We start from the raw sequence: 18,259 nt of genomic DNA, 5'->3' as shown, positions 1-18,259 counted from the left end.
CGAGGTATAAATTTTCGGCAAAGTTTTATAGTTTTAGCATATGTCTGTCCTATAAGACGACCCCCAAACTATCAATGGCCTATGAATTTAGTTTAGATCAGTGATTATCATCTGGATAATAATACTGTATAGCGTATACGGAATTATGTCCTATTCATAATTTTTCAAATGAACAAATTTTATTTTCTGCCTTGCTATTGTTGCAAACGTTTGCACTGATTCGAGCATTCGGGTAATGACCTTGACTATTCACAAAAACGTCGTATGGGTTATTCTATGTTGTGGACGTGCCCTACTCTCTACTAGTAAATAATTATGGTTTGTCCATTTTTTTATAATGGTTTTAATTTATATAAATTTCGATCTAATTTTTTTGTATCTGTCCTATAAGACGACCCCAGATTTTGGGGCCTTCTTTTATGATTCAACTATCGTCTTATCTGTGGAAATATATGGTATTTATGTCTTGAAAATGATTTAATATAACTTCTTTTTAAAAAATGTCAAAATGCATTCAAAATGAAGTATATTCATAATAAATTTCTTATCTGTTTAAAAATCTAGTTCATACTACCAGGGCCGGATTAAGCCTCTAGCGGGCCCTAGACAAAATTTAAATTGGGGCCCCATTTAAATAAGTTGTTTCTAAACAAATCTTATATAATGTGGCATTAGCGTAGCTAGCATGGGTGACACCCAGTGCGGATATCGTGGTGTCACCCTTTTTAACTCTTTTATAAAATACTATTCAATTGTAATATCTTTGCACTCGAGCAACTTGAACGCTATACCGAATATACGATGTCGCAACGTATAAGTTTAGATTTAGAAACTAAATCATAACCATATATCAGGAATATTTCTAGATGGTGCGTACATTACTTCTGACGCACGGGTTGCTGTTGACCCTTTTTTTTTTTAGTCGGGCGGAGCTTAGTAGGAATTCTTAAATACAGCCTTTTGTGTCCTATTGAATTTCTTAAATAATTTTAACTCATTTTGAAACAGAGAAATCTTCTGCACTGAAGCCGGGCCCCTCCGAATTACGGGCCCTAGACATTTGTCTACTTTGCCTACTCGATAATCCGGCCCTGCATACTACCATTTGTAACATCACCAATTTTATCTGTCACATCAAATTACTACAAGCCATTCTAATCTAAATTTTTTTCTTAATGTGACTGCTCTCTTGATTATTTAATATTATTTATTCATTTCTAATGCTATTGTTTTTTTATTGTTTGTTTCATAATTTGATCTTATTTTAGTTTTATTTTTTTAAAGTTATTAAAAATTATTTATGTTTTCTGTTAATATTGTACCAATGATATTTTATTTTGTATTGATTTCATTACTTTTTGTCTCTCCTTTATACAGAATTTTTAGACACTAATAATTAATAATATATCAAGCTTCTTTAAGTATTAATGTCCAAAGACACTATAAAATTTGATATGTTTTTTGTGTTGAGTAACTTTGAATAACCTTTCCTTTCCATTAAAAAGCTAATATAGATATGGCAAAATTTTATTTCCGCTACACATCTTTAGCATTTAGGATTGTATGTTATCTCTACATGAAGAAAAACTCAAAGGGAACCATGGATCTAGAAGGAATTTTTCACAAGATTTTCTAAGTTTTCTAAATGTTCATTCTAGTTTTTACCAAAAAACATCCAAAAATTGATCTCTTTTAAAAATACCTCTCAACTGTTTGCTAGGAATAATTTTATAATCTGTAAATTGTATATATGTAATATAGTTGTGGATACCATATAATATGAACTCTGTATAATAAATATATATCAGCAAATAACTTCGTGTTAACAATATACTTCATAGAAAAGCATTTTTAGCCTTCTCTTGTAAAGAGAAAAACTCCTAAACACTACTTTAGGGTATTTTTCCAATCATTCTCTATTTAAAATTTTTTATCAGTTTTTGTAATTCATCATGCACTACAGGGAGAAAATTTTAGAATGCCATGTCTTGTAAAAAGTAGTTACTGAATCCATAGTTCTGTTTGGTTTTTTGCTTGTATAGATTGCAATCCTAGCAGATCAATAATGGTACCTTACAGAGATAAAATCTTGCCTCATTTATATCCTTTCGTACAATAAAAAAAATTCATATTTGAAAAAAGAAATTTAGTTTTGTATATCAACTTTGTTATACTTTGAAATGATCAAGAATTAGACCTTAACCAGGGTTTTCATCTATTACAATTTTATTGGGTATACCTTTTATTGAAATTTACGGTTTTCACCCACTACGATTCAATGAAATCCTATTGAATTGAAACCGTATTTTTCTAAAATTTCTTAAAATGTATAAAGTTTGGACTTTAAATATTCCAGCACATATTTAATTTTATTAAAAACTTAAATTTTTACATTATCTAGACACTTCTTACCTTTTCTTCTATTATTCATTAAATAAAACTACAAAAAACTATCTGAAATTAATTTAATTATTTATTTGAATAAAACACTTCTCCAAACTGAGTTATCAAAATATTACCACGTGTTTAGAGTAGAGTGTTGCCACCTTTCGATCGTAGAGAAAAAAATTGAAATAATTTTTTTAAAATATTATTTGATATATAATTTATTTTTTATTTATTTGTGTTTAAATGGTAAAAATTTCAGCAATAAAAACAGTTTAAGATAAATAATATATATATATACACACAAAAACAATACAGTATATGTATTAGCTCGGAAATAGCCCAAATTTTCACATATTTTTAATTCTTCAGCCTCGTATTGTACATTTATTTCAATCATATTGGTATATTCCACGGAACTATAAAGAGTACATTTTAATAAAATTGAATTGATTGGAGTTTTTTACTTTCTTTCTTTCGAAGCGTTCAGCAAGGTTCACTGAGCAAGGAGGAATTGGTTCAAGATATCCAGCCTTTGAAAATTCCTAAGCCGACCAGTAATCGGGCCTTTCGATTTAATTTGATGGATTTTGTGAAATATCAGTGTACAAAGGACTCAACTGTCTCGGCAATCCGACCGAGACAGTTGATATGTCAACCTATTGTTCTGGGAATCCGAGATCGAATGCAGACGGTTGAAAAACGCCATAAATTTTTTCGTGGGTTTATTCGAAATATGTCAGGACACGTTTCTCACACGGGACCGCCCCATTGTGGGCCTGGATGAATCTACGATGGATATGATTAATTAAAACGGCCCTCTTAGGAATATCCGCAATTCCCACTCAACAGTGCAATGGGTCCACGAAAAATAGATGATAAAATAAAATAAAATTTATTTATCCGAACTTCGAACGTTGTTTTCCAAAACATTTGTGATGCAAATATGGTTTATCGAACTACCCGTAGTGCAATATGCACGTGTTAATAAAAGTACTTGTAATTATTCAAATATTTTTTATTTTTGAGTTATCCTTCGGTTTTTGGGAAAATTTTTGTAATTTGAAGGATGCTACTGTGGCTTTCGAATATCACAAAAAATTGACCTTTTTTAAAAAAAAAAAAATTAACGAAGCAGGTGATAGTTAAAAGTGTGGACTGCCTGCTTTGAAGGCGGAAAATTGACAAGTATAAATTACCTTGTAGTAATCAATTTATCAATTTTTACATTACATGTATATTTAAAACATTATTTGATACACTAAACCTTTTATTATTATTTAAATTTTAAAGCAATTCATTAATAAAAGCATCAAAATCTTATAGTAATAAAAAAATTTGTCTATTTTTAAGATAACAGTGTAAGAAGGAAAGGTGAGGGATCTGCTTCTGAACCGTCCAAGGTTATTTATTTGTTCACATATAAAACTACTAGAAAGCGCAATAATCGTAGTTGGATGTTTTCACATGTAACCATGTTCTATTAGATTCATAAGCATTAAAAAGAAAAATAGTTATTTCGTTTATTTATGATTTATGACTACTTACGAAAAATATTACGGTATCGATATTTGTTTCATTTGTTAGTGGTAAAGTGCCTTTCTCGGTGAATTAGTTCGAAACTTGCTGTTTAACGATGGGCAAAAGATATCTCAACAGACGATTTTCACCAGGTGTGAGAAAAGAATCAAATGATCTACAAGCATGGGTGAAAATATTTTTATACTTTCACTTTTTTGAGACTATTATACTTTTCTTTTTACTTAACAAAATTGGTTGTTTATTATTTCTGTTGTAGGTACTTTTTCTAAACTCTTTCCACTCCGTAGGCACTGAGATGGCCTCCTTTAACAAGCCCATTGTCCAGGCCAACAATGGGGGGCGGGTGGTGAAAGATGGGCTTGATGTATCTGGACGGACCACCCCCTGAAAAATTTCTAGGGATTTTTCCAGCCGTCCGCAGTCGATTCCGGATGCCCCAGAGCGGTAGGCTGCCACCTTGACAGCTTGCCCATTCGGTTATCTATGTTAGTGCTTCTTTGGTACAATTCGTCAAGTTGGCAGAGAAAATGATCATCCAGTAATACCAACATTTATACACCTGCACCAATTGCTGATGATTTACTCGTTGATAAAACCATCCGCATATAGAATTTGCACTATTAATAAACAAAAACTAGTTTTGGATTTGATAGATTTCCACTCTGACAACAGAAACATCTCAGGTTCAATAAGAACCAATTACATCAATAACATATAGACAAAAAAGTTGAAGTTCGAGACTGAATTATTTACTATATCTGTGGATTTTTCTGTCGACATCTCTAGATATAAGTCAAGTGCTTTGAGGCATTTTCTACATGCAGTATTTTTTCCAATTCAAAATATTAAACTTGTTATTGCGAAAAATAAAGATGGATTAATTTATCCCAAACATCTAAATCACACCCAGCAGAAAGAAATAATTATCGTTAGCCGAGCGGGGTGCAAGTGCACCCCAAACACTTTTAAACGCGTGTATTTTTTTAGGTAATGAATGATTAAAAACGATGCCCTCAGTACCTTCCTTCAAAGTACTGAAGATCGCACTGAAAAAATTAAAAATTCCAGCAAAGAAAAACTTTTCATTAAAAAAAACACAGCAAAATGCATGAGGTGCACCTGCACCCCTCGCACTTAACGGAGGAAGTTTTATTAGCGCGACCACTGGAGGGGGTGGAGCTGAGTTAGTGTACGGTCATTGCCTGATATCGAATCAGTCATAATAGAAATGACGAATGAGAGCATAGAAGGCGTATAAACGAGATTTTTAAGGCCAATTAACGGAAAGAAAGAGTCTCATAGACTTAGCATTGAAAATTTGAAAGGTGGAGTTTTCTGGGAATATTTATTTTCAAATTGTCTTGAAAACATGTTTTTTTTTTTTTTTGTCTAAATAACGTTAATCAACTTCTCGTTAGCAAATTAGAAGTGAGAAAACGACTAAAACAACCGATTTTATAGCGATTGTTTACATAAATCAAAGTGGTAGTGTGCGGGAGCGTGGCATTTCGCGGGAATTTTACCGACAATTGTTTTTACTGGTGGATCTAATAACAGACAAAGAAAGTAACCAATTACAGTGTAAAAGAAACTAACTATCGATGTTATCTGCCAATAATCTGCCTTTTTATCTCTAGTTGCTGTAGAGTTTCGGGGAGGATGTATTTTTGGAAATACTAAAATATTTTTGGCCCGGGGTTTGTGACAAAGCATTTAATGGTTGGAACAGTTAAAAAACACATACGGGAACACGATTCAACGATTAGATAGCAACAGACTTGTTTACAGTTTGAAAAATAGACTTTTGAAGTTGACGATTTTTTCCCTGAAAAATTCCCGAAACGTAATACTTTTTTGTTTTCGTTATAAATAAACAAAAATGATATATTTTAAGTAGTATTGTTGATTAATACATCAGAAACACAATCCCACTAACGTCAAAAACAAAAAACCGCAAAAAAATTTGATTTTTTCAGTAACAACTTTAGTCGCATGGAGTGCAGGTGCACCCCGTGCGCCCCACCGTGTTAAATCCCCCCGCGTGCCTAACGCCAGGTTAATTAATCACTAATCACCTTACGACTACCGAGAAACTTAAACATAAAGATGCACAAACTTTTTTAGCCTAATTTATAGAACATCTTCATATGTATTTTTAAATAAAAGATGTAAACTTTTGTGTAAATGTTTCTCAGGAGTCGTAAGGTGATTAATAATTATTTATCCAAGACTATGGATTTGACTGCTAATTCAAAATTGTGAATAATACTTTGAAAAACATTGTGAATAATGAATCTATTTACAGAACATATTTTATGTAACAAGGCATTACAATTTCCATTTAAAGAACACGTTGAAGAGGTGCTAGAAATAAAAAAATAATCACAGAAAAGGTTTCTGTGATTATTTTTTTATTTTGCACAAAACACCAGTGCAGAATAAAGTCTAGACATCAGTTTTCTTGCTTATAACACGTCGTGTCCGTGTGATATCAGTGCTTCTCTTTGTTTATTTTATGCCAATAACTTTGTAAACATGGCTTCAAAACGCAAGAGTAGCGATGATGGTAGATCTGTTAAGCCAAAAAAAAAGCCGTAAAGGGCTATTTTAGAGACAAGAGTTAAAAGTATAGTTTTAGTGAGAAAAGAAGAAAAATTCTACTTTCGAAAATTTTTTAAGTTGCTTTTATAACTTACGATATTGTGTCATTTATTATTAATAATAAAGGATCAAAAGGTATCGTGAAATCTAAGCTGATCCTATAAATAGAATCTCGAGGAACCGGATCAGTCTTTTTGATTTGGTCTTTCGAAAGGCATAAACTGTATAATTCATTACATAAAAGTTATGCAAACGAAAAAGGAAAAATGTTTATCTACTCAAATTTGTTAATTATTGGAAGGACAGAAGGTATGGTGCATTGTGAATTAGTGTGTGGTTGGTTGTACTGTATATAGCATTGGTGACATTCCTACAACAATCAGAAGAATCGCTGAAGTGTCCTTCTGCCTGTTAATCAATATCTTCGTGTTGTGTTTCCGCTGACTCGTGATTTGCGTAAAAATTCCAGAATCTCCAATCGTAGCCCAGATATGGGGCCGTCTATAATTACGGAAGGTATTTTGGGGTTGGTGGGGGTCAAGGATTTCTTACGATTTCTTACTTAGGGGTAAGGGGTGATAGATCTCGTCTTACGTAATATTCTTATTTTTATTTTTTGATCTCGTTGAATGGTAGAGTTTTGAATTTGGCGGTTTCTATTAAGAACGCTCGTTGTACTAACGCCATCAAGTGTGACGTGATAGAATAATAACACTAGCAGACTCACGCTCTACACATTTTTAATTATGGAAGAAAGGCAGTGTAGTGGTTTCCCTCTCTGTTTTATATTAGAATAAGTGCATCACTCCTATGGGTGTATAGATAGGGAAGGGGGGATCGAAGAAAATATTGCGGTTTCTTACACAGGTGTGGGTAGGGGTCTAGAATGGCCAAAATCGCCCTTACGTAATTTATGAACGGCCCCTTTTGTACATATGCAGATCACTAGACCGCAAATTACATGCATTTTCGAATGGACCATACATTTATCACTGGCAAAAATGTTACTTTTTGTTTCAGGCAAGGAAAAACTATACTTCAAAATCTACGAAGAAAATATCTAAAGACATACATTTTGTTACTTCGTAAAAGAAAAATAAATAAATAACGTTTTTATAAATCAACAATAATAAAAGTAATTTTAAAATTTTGTAATTTGGTGAATTTATATAGCCTATAAAATTTTTAAATTATTTATATTGTAAAATAATAAATATCTGTGTACGTCATAAGCAAACAATTCAAATATAAGTGTTTTAAATATTAAATGAATTTCTCTCAGGGAAAAGCAAATATATCCTAAATAAATGAAGGTGAAGTTATATAAGAATAGAATTTCAACAAATACTATTGTAAATAGTCTGTCTATATACAATAAAATTTTAAAAATCGCAAGATTACAAATGCGCTTATTTAATTATTTTAACGAGTTGAAAATTTGCTATAAGAAAGGCACAAATTGTTATTGTAAATACCATGAAAATAATAAATAAATGTGAAAATTTAATTGAGTGTATAAACATTTCCAAACGTTCTTCAAATATAACTTTCACTTTCTGACAAATCATCTGCAAAGTCAGGCTCTTTTTCATATATAATTTTCTGTTATTAAAAATTTTCTTCGAGCTCCATAAAAGCTCGAAGTAACGGTCGTAACGTAAAATCTCCATTTACGATTGAAGTGATCTGTTATGAAGAGAAAGGAACCTTTGAAGTGTTCTTCTGAAAAATAGTATTACAAATTATATTTTAAATATTAAGTGAAGTTTAATTCAATAAATATTCAACAGTTTTATTGTAAAGTAATGGCCAAATGACCAAACGAATTTAATCACAAGTTCATAGACACCAGAAAGTACTGTAATTGAAATCCCTATTAAGATATTCCATATTACTGAAATTGTCATTTTTTCCGTAATAACCCATCATGATGATAAAAAATTGAAACGTAATTAACAATAATATACTGTATTTATTGTTATTGTCCTTCTTATTGAGTAAAGGATCATCTCCTATCTTAATAATCACATTTTTCTGCAATATGAATGGTTATTTTTATGCAAATCAAAGCTTCGGTATGTAATTAATTGTTCATATCGTATAAACTTAAATATATTTTTCAAACTTGACATCGTTTTTCAGTCTAATTTATGACTGCAGACGGAGGTATTAATAATCTCTTTTCACGTTAAATAAGATTTATTATTGATAAATGTTTTATTAATCTTGCAAGTAATAATTACAGAAAAAATATTTTATAACTTATTAGCATATCAATGTTAAAAGCTAAAGAGCGAATCAAATCATATAATAATAAATAAATAATATATAACGACTTTAAATAAAATATCGTTTTAGCAATATTTAACAATATAACAACTTTGTACTTATCAATAATCAATGTTTAAATTATACAAGCGCTAGTACATTAAAACTTCGGGCCAGATTCCCCATTACAGGAGGACCTATCCCTGAAGAGGATCAGTCACTGAATGAGGAATAGGGAATACGTGGTACGATCCAAAAGTTCGGGGAATGCAGTAATCTATGACAACAAAAGCATGTATTTGAAGTTACAGCGTATGAAATGGATTCTACCAAACCACCTCTACGAGTTCAGGTTAATTTCACCCATGTCATGTGATTAAATTGCGAGCGCTGCTGTTTTTTTCCGGAGATAGTTACCTTTGTCCTGCGACGTAATCAAAGTGGAGTTTCAAGAACAACCTCCAACATTAAATTTTGTCAGCGTTTAGGTAAAACACCTACGGAGATTTTAAAATTGCTAAGAAAGGTGTACGATGATTCCACGGTGAAAGGTCACGGTGAAGTCGAAATGTTGGAAGTTGTTCTTGAAACTCCACTTTGATTACGTCGCAGGACAAAGGTAACTATCTCCGGAAAAAAACAGCAGCGCTCGCGGTTTAATCACATGACATAGGTGAAATTAATCTGAACACGTAGAAATGGTTTGGTAGAATCCATTTCATACGCTGTAACTTCAAATACATGCTTTTGTTGTCATAGATTACTGCATTCCCCGAACTTTTGGATCGTACCACGTAATATCTCAATTCCTAGTAACTGCGATATTCTTCCAATTTCTCTATTGTAGTTTCTTCGTATCTTAACCTGTGTTAACAAAATCGAAATTCCTAATTGTTCTAATCTGTCCACAATTACAAACAGTAGACAAATTAGAACAATTTTAGATTTTAGTTTTTATTAAATTGACACGAGACGGGTAGTAAATGACAGATAAATTACTATTTAAAATTCCACGATGACAGTTTCAGTACACTCAAAAGCTTCTACGAATAGTCGTTATCTACAAGTAAAAAATGGCCCAATCGCAATGGCCATCTAGCCGACTTATAACTCGAATTTTTTTTTTTTTTTCTTTCTTTCTTCTATTTTCATTCCTTTCTATGAACGAACTGACCTTGTTTATTTAGCATTTTACCATTTCACTTTTGAGAAATGTTTTTTTAATATTAAAATTCATTATAATTATAAATATTTTGATTTTTCCATTAAATCACAATTATTAATTTATCATTTTTTTTATATATTGTTAATAGCTTTTATTAAATTATTCGTCATTTCCTAAATAAAACGTAGACAATACTTAAATTATCCTCAACAGATGGCGACTGATTAATGTAAATACTAGAGAATCGTTATGCTCTAGAAAGACAAAAACTATTGATATTTATATGTAATAAATAATTTATTAACGTCTATAACATATTAAAATTTAATTGATGTTTTAAAGTAAAACTATTATTATAATAATTATTATTTTTAAATTAAATATTTGCTATATTTAAAAGTTAAATTGCTCTTAACTTTCTAAAGTGAAATTGATTTCAGTATACACTATTAATAGTTAATTATTTATTAGTAATGAAGCGATCGTTCAGTAGAAAGGTGAAATATTATATTTGATTCTTTGTAAATTAAAAAACAAAAAAAAAATTCATAAATATTTAATTATGTGTTTAGGATCAAACACGAACGAATTTCAGAAAGTGCTTAGAATATAATGAAGTTGATTCAAGGTGAAACATAAATTTACATATTGCTGCATTTATTAATGACAGTAACTGATAAGTTGAGAAAGTAATTAAGTATCTTGGAATAAAATAAATGTTGCGTCACGTTATCTGATAATATCAATGAATAGGTAGAGTCTATACTGCTAATGTTTAATAAATGTGGGTTAAGCTTGTTAAGTGAGTCACAAACCATTAAAGAATGCGGATATAAAGCCTAGGATGTGTTCTGTTATCCACAGCAAAATGAAGTTAAATTGCTTATTATTTTTTTTTTAACTCTTAGAATTATTTCCTATAGAAAATTAGATTTTTATAAAATTTTATAATTTATCATTATTTATTTTTTTTTAATTAACACCACTTATTTATTGAGTGTTTTTATCATTTTTAATCACCAAGGTTATTCTATATTCACAGTAGAATGTAGATTTATTCTCTCTTGTTTTTTTATTTGTAAAATTTTAATATAGAATTACTTCCACTTTGACTTTACTCTAGGAACGATTAATGCCGATTTTCATTATTTTTTTCCGTTGTTATTTGATAGTATTATAAGAAAAACAGTATTAAAGATACTTTTCTAGTTCTTAGATTTTTATAATTGCAATTTCTATCAGCAAACGAAAAAAGACGTAGGTTGAGACAAAGACGTTGCTAAGATGTCTTAAAAGATGATCCACTTTTAATATTTAATAAGCAAAAAATTGTTTTAAATACAAAAAGTTAAATCATTAAATCATTTTTAAAAATCCAATAAACAAAACTTAATGATTCTAAATTATTAAAAGCTTATTTAAAAATTAATTTTTTAGTTGGTTAATTATAATATATATATTCTTTTCACGGTTAATGTTACCTATGGTTCCAAGATGGCGGCTCGTCCCTGATTCCAGCAAGGAAACAGTGGGGACGCAGTTCTAACCTAACCTAACCTAACCTATTTTAATAATTTTGTTGGTAATAATTATGGTAATTTATTAGAATACGTTAAGTTAGGTTAAAAACGTGAGTTCCCACTGTTTCCCTTCTATTTGCTGAAATCAGAGACGAGCCGCCATCTTGAAACCATAGGTAACATTAACCCTTTTCACTATACTGAACAAGATGATTTATTTATTTCAGATTTCCGAATAAGAAGAAAATGTTGTAATATATAATACTGAAATTAATACTTAACTGTAACTTTAATTTATTTCTTACGTATCTATATCAGTAGTTCTTAACTTCTATCAGTGTTCTGAAATACTACAACAATATGTTTTCCCTGTGAATTACGCTACGTATAGGCTCATTTTCCAGGAATAAATTTAACTCTAATGGTGTACGAGTTAAAAGCTTAAAATACTACTTTATATAATTGAATTTTCAGAATATAGGATTAATTGAAATTTATTTTATTTCGTCTCAAAAGTTAATTTTGTTTTCTAACTCTCTGTAAGAATAATTAAATTACATAAAATATTTAAATACTACTCTCGTAAGTGTTTATAGGGCCTTTTATTTTCTAATAAGGACCGTTTCATTTAATAGGATAGGATTGTATAATGGGACGTATCTAGACTCTTCGATTACCAATTATGGAATTTCCAGTTTTGTAATGAGTTAGAATTTACATTTAAAGGATCTTGAGATAGTTACGTACGATGCCATTTTAATATATTAAGTAGGGAAGATAGTTAATGAAACATCAAAATATTTCAGAATACAGTAGAGCGTCGATAAGTGGAACCAATTGGGGACTGAAATCAAAACGTATTATAAACTGATATACGATTTTATAAAACAAATAAATAAAATTGACTGTAGAATCTGAAGAAATATTTTTGAGAAAGGATAAATGAGTATAATCTGTATACAAAAATGAATATACAAATTATATCTGAACAAGAGACTGCCTATTTTAAAAACAATGTTTTTGAATTTCTTTTGTTAAAAATACGGTTTTAATTAAGGCCATTTAGAGTTTAGAAAACAGACCTAGAAAAAATGAAGTCGTCTCTATCAATCAGGATTATAAAAATGTCGTGATTTGTCAAAATTTATTCCATTTTATAACGCTGAAAGATAGTAAAAATATTATTAGGACAGACTTAATTTTTATAAACTGAACGGGATAGGCGGATAATATTGTAAAAGACTTCAAATATTTAAATATATACGAATAGTTTTGATTTTTGTATTTGTTGTAAGCTAAGAATAATAATATAATATTTCATGTTAAGAATAATTTTCCACTTAAAATCAAAGTTTCTAAGTATAGATACGAGCTTAAATTTAAATATAATCAAAAACAAATCGTATATTTATGAATAAGATTTTGTGTTTGAAGAAAAGTGCATTAATTTTTTTTTTTTTTCTGAGAGAAAAAGATTTTTATATATCAGACTTGCCATATTGCAGCAAAGAAGCTTATTGCAATTATTCTAGATATTTAATATCTAGAATAATTTTTAAATCAATAAGCAATTCTGTAGATAATTTTTTAAATGTCAGTTATTGTGTATTTTTAAATATAAATATTCAAAAAAATACATAATAATGATTGAAATTTAGTTATATAAAGTTTAAATAATTTCATTTATTCGTATGAAAAAGAAATTCGATCAATTTAGATTTTTTTTTTTTAATTTTTTTCTTCACGTAATTTGATATTTGATGAGCAAATCTTAAAGAATAAATAATGTCATACTGTTATGGATGCGAGTTTCGTAGTACGAAGTTATAGTTTATTTCTAATTTACATAATTTTTAATTAAATAATATTTTTGAACAAATATATATATATAATATATATATATATATTCAGTAATAATTCGAAAACTGAAAAACACTGAATTTATTTAGTTGCAAAACAATTGTTTAAATAATGTACTGTATATGCAAATTTCATTAGTTGAGATCTTATTTAAATGAAGGTTACTTTCAGCTTATTGAAGGATATTTTGTAAATAGTGGATCTATTAATAAAAGTTTTTGATTTCTTTTTTAAACTTTTTTATAAACTAGTAAATTTTTGGGAATTTTGTAGAATAAATAATTACTAGTTTATTCTACAAAAAATTCCTAAACTAGTAAATATTTAGGAATTTTGTAGAATAAACTAGTAAATTTTTGGGAATTTTTTGAGAAATAAGTACATTAATATTGCTAAAATCGCAGTTATTTTGAATTTTAACAGAGAAATGAAAAGATTAATAGCAAGAAAAATTGAAAAATAAATAATATAGATTTTATTTATAGTGTGTTTCAAGCATAGCCAAAAATTTTTGCACGTGGGCTACATTCTGATTTGAAAAGCCAAGAATTAAATATAGAAAAATTTCGGTCTAGGTGCACTAATTCTTACGTCCACGACCTATTTAAACAGTAAATAAAATTATAAATAAACAATAAAAGTAAAAATAATGGATAAAAGTTTTTTTTTTGCGAGAATAAACGGAAAACAAATCAAAACAAATAATCTTTTTTTCTATTTGAAATTTTTATCTTTCAGTACTTTTCAATTTACATGTAAATTCTCATATGTACTCACTCACTACCCGATTTCATGTATAAATGAAGTTTATTTTATTGAAGAAAGGAAAAGTCTAGCAACGAGTTGCATAACTTTTCCGGCTGGAAAACGCGAAGGATCAAATTTATGTATACATAACAGCTTGGAAAGTAAAAGTTAATGAAGATATAATAATTATTATTTTATTCAGTAATAATTCTAATTTACGTAAAATAAACTTGTTGGAATTAAATTGAATTTAATTTAATGAAATAATTGAATTTTTTAATATCTGATTTCATACTTTTTCATTTTCGGCTCTCCGCTCTATGGCACTAAAGAAGCATTATTATATAAAATATAATAAAGTATATATAAAATATCAATCACAAACACGCTTCTAAGTATCGTATCCTGAAGACAATGCTAATTCGCTGGAATGATGACCGGAAGTTCTTGCTATATCTGTTAAATCATAAAGAAGAAAAACGACGATGCCTATGGCTTTCAGAGGGCTCTCAAATTTGTTGTATATTTTAGTATTTAAATTATCGAATAGGTAATTATTATAAATATAATTATTCCGGTGTCTGTTAAATTTAATGGATGATCATTTTCAAAATTAAAGATCTATATAGGGACTAAGCCTTGGGCCTCCAAATGTCAAAGGCCCACAAAAATTGAATTATTATCATAAATTTTTAATACTTTTTCATTAACAATGAGCACTTATCGTATAGTAAAAAATAGTGAATAGGTTAGGTTAGAGTAAGTTTGGTAAAAATGGTGAAAATTGGGCCCCATTGGACTTCAATAAGCCCTAGGCTCCGAAAAACCTGGTAGGGCCCCATTATGGTTCATCAAGTTTGAACTATTATTTTAAGCAACTCCATTTTTTGTTTTTTTCTCCAAAAATGACTAAGCTATCAGCTAGAGTCTGGGTAATAGTTTAATCATTTCTTTGAAAAAAGATTTAGTCAAAACAATAGACTAAACTGAGTGGGCCATAATTGGGCCCCCTATCTTACCTCCGATCAACAACGTGTCAAAAGAAAGTTTCTTTGCTTTCGGTCTTGTCCATTGAAAGAGATATTGCAGAGATAGTGTTGCAGAACTAGACTTTTTCTCTGTAATTGATGAATTCAACACTGCTAAAAGCAAGAGATCAGTTTTATGGGTGAATTTCTGTATACCTATTGAATTTTCCAATTCATTGTAAAACTATTGTACACGTTTTATTATTTTATTGTGGGTTTACCTTCTGTTTCTATTTTGTATTTAAAACGTTCATATTGTTATCGACCTAAATAAATCTACCCTCTAACTCCATGGCTCCTTTCGTGGATCTCAAAAATAATTTTTTTTGAGTAGGGCCTCGCAAATCATACATTCATTTTGGAATATTGTTTTAAACATTTAAAAATTGAGTTGTCCTTATTTTAAAGAAATTTATATAGGCTATATATTATTTAATTTCAGTCATTTGAATTAAAATATTTATTATGTTAAGCAATTTCTCAGTATGCAAAGTATGCAAACAGCTGTAATTTTGTTAGAGTTAACTAACACAAAAATTAATTATGAAATTCACATTAATTATTTTTATTGTAATTAAATATTTTTGGTAAGAAATGCTATTGAAAATTTTAATAAAAAATTTAATAACTAACAGAATTATCACTTATGAGGCATTCAAAGATTTTAAAAGGTGTTTTATTTATAATAACTTCACATAAAAATTTATTACCTCACTCCTTTTCATGAATATTTCAAAATATATTCTCTCCTAAAATATGGATGTAGGTTTAAAAATATTTAAAAAATATAAGGAATTTAGCAAACATAATATTAAAATTATGTAAATAATAATAATAATGTTAATAATCCTGCTATATTTATCCTCATTCTAAAAATCTAACACGAACGATAAATATGTCAACAAACATGATCTATTTAAAAATCCTAGTAAGAAAGATAAATAATTAAACTAGAGTATTATGCTAAGTAGACCTATATACAAAAATAAGTTGAATACTTTTGGACAAAATATGCTACAAAAAGTATATTTGCATTTAAATATATCACCACTCTTAAACAAAATAATTAAATGAAAACTTAGTATAATATCTTCAGTTGTATACTGTATTTTATGGCTTCTTTCAATGTAGTAATAAAATTATGCAAAGTATTTACTGTATATTCATTCGTCAGTTATTAATTTAAAAAGGACTGAAATAGAAAAGTATAAAAATACTTATTCTTGGATATTTTAAACATGACGCTTCGCTTTAAAGAGCCGCAGTTTTCAATTCTTACGTGAACAATAAATAGTGTAGTCCGTCTTTATATGCATCCAGAACGAGTAAATAAGTGCATCCAACCAGTCCTAGGAAACTCTAGAAAGATTATTTTATTTACACATTAAATATATTCTAGAGAATTAATTAATATCTGCAACGTCGTACTATTACTTGTTGCATCTAATATAATGTACTGTACTGTACCTTGTCTGTTACATTATAGCAAATCAGTAATTCAGTAATGGTAATATAGTACTGTATAAAGTTTCTTTTATGCTTTAAGATATTGAAAGCTAAGCCCATAATTAGTTGTAACCCACATAAAAGAGACTTATTAGAAGTAAGCTAATGTACGGTACAGTATATTATGCCAGGGTTCGGTATTGACTCTAGGAGTCGATGAAAGTTTGAAGGGAGTCGATAAAACTTTGTAAATATAAAACATTTATTTAAAAATATTAAAAATAACACATTTTTTTTACTTTCTGATCCCTCGAGATTTTTATATTTTGGACTCAGAGGACCTTGAAACGTCGAGAAATGCAAAAAAACGGGTCTTTTTCTTGTATGTAGGCTATGGATGTAGGTTAGTGTGTGTGGGGCACGATTTTATTCATCCTCTTGTGTTTATTTTGTCGAAATTTTTTGAAATTTTGCGTGTATTTGTGTAAATAACGATGCTATTAAATTTAAGCGGTTAAAGGTCGACGGGTGGAGAGATAAAGGGGGATCAAGTGTCATAACTCGAGTAGGGTGGGACCTAACGACGATTTTACTGGTTATTTGCATTTATAAATTTTTATAAAACCCATTCTTACCCTCAAAATTAATCTTTTTGCCATTTTATAATAATTACAAATATAAATAGTTTTTTTAAGTAAAATATCATAACAGATGGCGCCACACGTAGTTTTAAATGTTGCCGGGAAAGTTAAGCAATTCGTTGTTGGATCTCTCTCTCTTTTTTTTTTGTTCTCAAATAAATAGAGATGATTCTTAAAAATTATGTAGGAAACCGTTGTATATAATTATATTTATATATAATATTGAAGGGAGAGTTTAAAGGAAAAAATTTCTTAAAAGGAGTCCGTACATGAAAAAGATTGGGAACTCCTGTTATATGCGATATACTTGTATCCACTTGTTTCATGGTTATTAGTTTAAGGCTGACAAATGGACAATTTATTATTATTTTTACATTCAACTAGATTCAGTGTTGAATTTTTTAATAAAAAGAAAATCTTTTCGTTTATATTTATTTTTTATAAATAATTTTTACTTAATTTTCACTTATATTAAAAGTAATCTTGAAAGAAAATTATGAAATATCAAAAAATACAGAAGAGTTTTAGCCGTCACTCATGCCTCATTAAAGAAATAATTAATAGTTCTGTAAAGTAATATAGTTAACATTATTTTTACTTCAATGCAAGCATTCTTCATTTTTTAAATTAAAAAAAAAAACATGAAAAATTCTTTAAAATTACAATGTTTGATACATTAATAAATTATAAATTGCATAGATTTTTTAAATCATTTTTATTCATTAATTAAGCAAATTAACAAACTCGTTAAAGCCATATCTCTATTAACTACCCAGAAAAAGTAAATGCAATTTTAATTAATTAATCTACAAAAATTTTTTCTTTAAAATGTTTAGAAACATGTTAAATTTCCTAATATACATAAATTTAATATAATTTAATTTTTTATAACTTTAAAGAGAAACTGTTAACAATATTATGATAATTTGAAACAAACTTTCCTTTTTTACATAAACTTATAATGTAGAAAATTTTTGTTAAATTTATATTAATCATTTATTAATGATGACTTTATTATTATATATAAATAGAGGATTAAATTATTTTAATATTCAA

General features: G+C 28.7%; 1 protein-coding gene across 1 annotated transcript in view; it reads right to left on the bottom strand.

Moving 5' to 3' along the window:
* kz (putative ATP-dependent RNA helicase kurz) overlaps positions 1-2,542 on the bottom strand; it is a 68,689-nt gene extending 66,147 nt beyond the window's left edge. The window contains exon 1 of the mRNA XM_067287813.1: positions 2,413-2,542. The gene's annotated coding sequence lies outside the window, so the exon portion shown is untranslated. The remainder of the gene's footprint in view (positions 1-2,412) is intronic.
* Positions 2,543-18,259: the final 15,717 nt, after the last annotated feature.

Source organism: Centruroides vittatus, unplaced genomic scaffold (assembly GCF_030686945.1).
Source record: "Centruroides vittatus isolate TY-2023 unplaced genomic scaffold, ASM3068694v2 scaffold_712, whole genome shotgun sequence".
NCBI classification, from domain to species: domain Eukaryota; kingdom Metazoa; phylum Arthropoda; class Arachnida; order Scorpiones; family Buthidae; genus Centruroides; species Centruroides vittatus.
This window is presented reverse-complemented; position numbering and strand designations above follow the sequence as displayed.